The sequence below is a fragment of the Cicer arietinum genome, chromosome 1 (assembly GCF_000331145.2).
Source record: "Cicer arietinum cultivar CDC Frontier isolate Library 1 chromosome 1, Cicar.CDCFrontier_v2.0, whole genome shotgun sequence".
Lineage (NCBI taxonomy): Eukaryota > Viridiplantae > Streptophyta > Magnoliopsida > Fabales > Fabaceae > Cicer > Cicer arietinum.
In genome coordinates this window covers 22,464,784-22,470,089 of record NC_021160.2, presented here as the reverse complement: position 1 = coordinate 22,470,089, position 5,306 = coordinate 22,464,784, and positions in this window count along the sequence as shown.

Here is a 5,306-nt window from a genome sequence, read left to right as displayed (position 1 = left end):
ATATATATATATATTACTTACAATATATACATATATATTTATATATTAATATATTATAATTAAAACAAAACCAACAATTATCTAACAACTCTTACCCCCATCATTTCATTCCCCTCTTAGTCTAATTTAATAAAAATATCTACTCTCGTCGCAACTCAATTGTCCGGTACAATTTTCAGCAACCCTAGATATTTTTAACCAAATTGCCCGGTATTAAATCATTCGTAACGGAAGTAAATTATTTTCCGACAAATAATTTTAATCCAATTTCCAAAAATATATTTTTGGCATTTAACTCACTCAATACCAAAAACTGGGCTAACATCCTAAGAAATTCCACACAAAATACCTTAAAATTGCATAATTTAGGATTTAAAAACTATGGGTCTTACACTTCTTATCTTTTTCTTTTAAGCATCCCACAAATATTTTATTCTCAAAAGTAGCCACTAACTCATGATTGTGAAGTTCACACATTAAACTAATAATTCATCTGTCATCATTCTTCCATGGTCTTGATCTAAATTTAAACGAGCAACAACACATTTTAGTTAAAGTCTCTGAGTTACTTTTATTGAACTTATATTTTCCATCTCTATCACAATCGAGAATTAATTTTGACTTCCTTCCTCTCTTTTCGATCTCTATGTCAGAACGAGTAATCATAACAACTACTCAACTTTTTCGGTCAACCTCTTTTGTCTTTGATATGACAGCTTCTTGTGAATCAAAATTTGATTAGTTGTGAATGATTTAGTCAAATCTATATATAATGGTGTTTTTCTATCCCTACTAAAAAAAAATTTAATAAACAATCCCAAAAAAAATTACATACTGAAAATTTCAAAATTTAATTTTCTAAAAAATTATTAACTAATGCAAATTTTGTTGATGAAATTTTCGGTACACAATTTATACTACGGGAATTTTGGTGTCTGAAAATTTTTAAAACACATTACACCGTCGAAAGTTTCGAAAATACAATTTCTGATAGTATTAATTTGTGTACTAGATTTTTAGGAAAAAATTGAAATTCCAAAAACTTTATTGAAGGATAAGTTTGTGGAGCAATTTTGTTTACCTTCAAATGAATGTAAATGAAAGAAATTAAATTAAATTTTTTATATTTTGAAGATATAAGTCAAATTGTTGGAGTACTAAATTCAATTTTGTTATAAGAAAAAATACGGAGAAAGTCACTACTTACTCAGATAAATATATTGAATGAGCTGGGCCATGGCCCTAATTGTTAAGGCCCACCACAACATGCAAAACGACAGATATTACGCACCGACGATGTCATCCAACTATGCTTGATGAAACTAAGCTCCCAATTTCAACTTGCACTTGTTGCTTACGTCTACACCACAGTTTGACGTATACGTACCAACCTCTTCCGGCGCTTATTAAAGTGACTCTAAAGTCTAAACACTATTTATTTATTTTTTGTTTTGAGTAGATGTTTGGTCCCTGTTTTATTAAATTCACAAAATTAATTTTCTTTTTAAAAATCAATTTTTTGAATCCCTCAATTTTACAATTGTTTTAATTTTGGTCTCAATTAATTTTTTACCACATGTGTTTTTAAATGATATGGTATATAAAACAAGGACATACTAATTTGTGGGTTTGTACCAACACATAGTTTTGAAAAAAAATATATTTTTTTACTTAATACATTGAAAAATAAATGAGATGATAAAGAGAAATATACATGTTATAGATTTTGCCTCTATTAAATTTTGATTACTTTTTAAAATATATGAGTGTGGTTATAATAGTCTTTAAATATATTAAAATTATAAAACAGACATAAATATGTTTTTTATTCATTATTTTAGCTTTTGAATATATTTTTATTTAATTAATTTAGTCATTAAATATATTTTTCACTAGATTTATAAAATTATTAATAAAAGAGACATTTGTAAATTTTTTTATAATTTTGATAAATTAAAAAAACTATATTAATTAAGAATTAAAATGATTATTTACTTGTTCTTTTTAGTATGGAAAGAGATATATAGGACACTCCACTACTCATAATTTATGCGTTTGTCATTAATATTAAAGATGTTGACGTATCAAAATACGTATGAAGTTATATTTAATCACCCATTAAACAATAAAATAGTATATTTATAAATTAACAACAACAAAATCGTGAATTAAAAATGAATTAAAAATGAATTAAAAATGTTTTTTTTTTAAATCATCTTTTTTTAGTTTATTTTTAATTTCAAAATATTTATGATAATTTCATGGTTAAATTACATCCGCGATCCCTTAACTTAATTTCAGGTAACATTTTAATTCTTTATCTTTTTTTTTTCTCGAGTTGGTCCTTTATTTTAATTTTAAGTGACAATTTGATATTTTATATTTTAAAATGTCAACAATGTTGTCCTTTTTTTTTACAAAAATTCAAAAAAACTATCAAAATTTTCAAACAAAACTCATAAAATTAATTATCATCTTCAATAAAATGCAAATTTATTCAAATTCATAACTTAAATCTTGAAATAAACTCATATTTTTTTTCATTTTTTATTTGATGTTGTTGGAGATGAAAATATGAGTTTATTTGAATATTTGAGTTATAGATTCGACGAAATTTGCAATATATTGAAGATAATTATTAAATTTATGGGTTTTAGTTGAAAATTTTGATGATTTTTTTTAATTTTTGTAAAAAAAAGGATAACATTGTTGGTATTTTAAAACATAAAATATCAAATTGTCACTTAAAATTAAAATAAAGGACTAACTCGGGAAAAAAATATAAATGACTAAAACGTTAACTGAAATTAAGTTAAGGAACCACATATGTAATTTAACCTAATTTCATTATAGTCTTTAAATATATTATTTTAATAATTGATGAAGTGGAAAAATATAAACTTGTATTAAATTTTGTCAACATATTTAATGACATGTCATTTAAATCAGATCACATCATCACTTTTGAAGTTAAAAATAGGATCACAATCTGTTGCAATAACTATATCACACAGTTTCATGCAATAATACATCCGAGTCGTTGATTTGAGATCTAAAGATTAATAGTATAAAATCAATTTTTTACACCACTAACCGATCTCAATTATTGAGTCGGATCAGGCGATCACAATGTAAACTTGGGGGTGGGAATAGATCAGACTTTGAAAGGTCTGAGTCTGACCTACGATTAATTTTTTCGGCCTAAACCTGATCTACGATCTATCATGGGCTTTTTTTTTTGTCTGACCTGACCTTTTTAAAAGTATGGCCTAGCCTGAAGGCCTATTTAAAAGCCTTATTAACATTAAAATATTTAAACGTTATATTTTATATATCTATATATATTAAACAAAAAATGATTTTGGTAACAAAATAATTTTAAAAAGATCTGAAACAAATACCATTTAAACCCTAAAAAATGATTTCTGATTTTAAATAATAGATTTTTTTTTCTGAAACAAATGCACCCATTATTACCTTTCAAACAAACATGGAACAACTATTGAGTGATTGTCTAATTGAACGACTACCGAATATGGAACAATTATCGAATATGGAATCGCTGTCAAATATTGAACGGCTACCGAATATGGAACGACTATTGAGTAATTGCATAATTGATAGACTTTAAAATAGGAAAAAAAATTATTAAGAAATAATAATAAAAAAAATAATATTAATAAATAATAAAATATATATAGGTCGGTCTGTCAAGCCTAATAGACTTTTTTATAAGCTTGAGTCTGGTCTATTTAAATAAATATGCTTTAAAAATAGCCTGAGCCTAACATTTTTATTAAATAGGAAAAGCCAGATCATACCATAAGTAGGCCAAACCATAGGCCCCTGATGGACGGCCTAGCCTATTCTCATCCCTAGATGTAGTATTGTGTGACGCAATAATTGAAGTTAATATAATTATCAAAAGAAAGAGGTTTGAATTGTGACTCCTTTTTTAATATGCAATTTTAAAATCTTTCTAAAAAAATACTTGGAAATTTTGGATTAGTATATTGAACCAAATCGTGTTTGAGAAGGTTCAAGAATGAATTTAATCTCAAGATGACAATAGTATGATTTAGTGAAATAATAAAATATTAAATAAATAAGGATGAGAAAATCACACACAAGAAATATTTTGGTTCACTGAATTATAGGCTAATCCAATCTTCACAACCTGTGAGATTTTCACTTGTAAGTTGAGTACCTCCTCAACTCAATTTTTTCCTTTAGTCACACTTGACTACACATTTGTATTTTTCTAGCCTCAACAGACTTACACAATTCCCTCAAATTTTCTCTTAACTTGACAAACCCAAAAATGTTTACAAAAAATGAGGATAATAATAATAATAATAATAATAATAATAATAATAATAATAATAATAATAATAATAATAATAATAGTAATAATTGTTTGGATCTGTTTATAACACTATCCATATAGATTGAAGTAAGAACACACTCAAATATTTGATCTTAAAATGTATGAAAAAATGCAGTAATGTGTTTCTCGATAATTGAAGAGAATTTTGATAACTTTACACTTAAGAAAATGGAATATGATTGATTGTAATCTCTTGGAGATTGCAACTTGAAGCACCTTCTATTTATGGACTTAAGAAGACTTATTTTTTTATAAATGATACTTATGAGTGTTGAGCACATGCTCCAAGGTGTTATAGTAAGTTTCTTGAACGTCCTCTTCTTTGAGGATGTTAATAATCATTCTCTTTTGTATGTAGACATCATCTTCTATATGAAGATAATTGAGGTGTTTGATCAAACTCTTGGTATGTTGACTGTTTGCCATGAGTTGTAAAGTTAGATGAATGAGCTTGCAATGAGTTGTTTGTTGTACTTGCAGTGCATAACATCCTCTTCTCATTGCCCTCACGTCTTCTCTATTGTCAACATTGAATATTCTTCATCTATATGCATGAGTATGACAGATAAACAAAATCAAATCTACATAAAGTGTGAGTTTGTCTTTGCACACGTGAGCAATATCAGTTTGTCCATTTGATGATATTCCTTGTTCTTATGACATAGAGAATGTTCCTTTTGTACTTGGGACCAACATTCCTTAAATATTGAAAGCAATATTGATAACTCTTAGAAATAAGAGTTATTTACCAAATTTGATTTAGGCTTTGCTTATCTTTGGAATAAATGATATTAGAATGTTAGCTTTAAATTTAATTGTTATGTCATTTTCATTCTAATTGCGTTTAATTTGTTTTAAGTAAAAATGATGTTTGGTATGTTATTTTGTAGGTGAAAAAGTTAATGAAGTCTCCCATGAT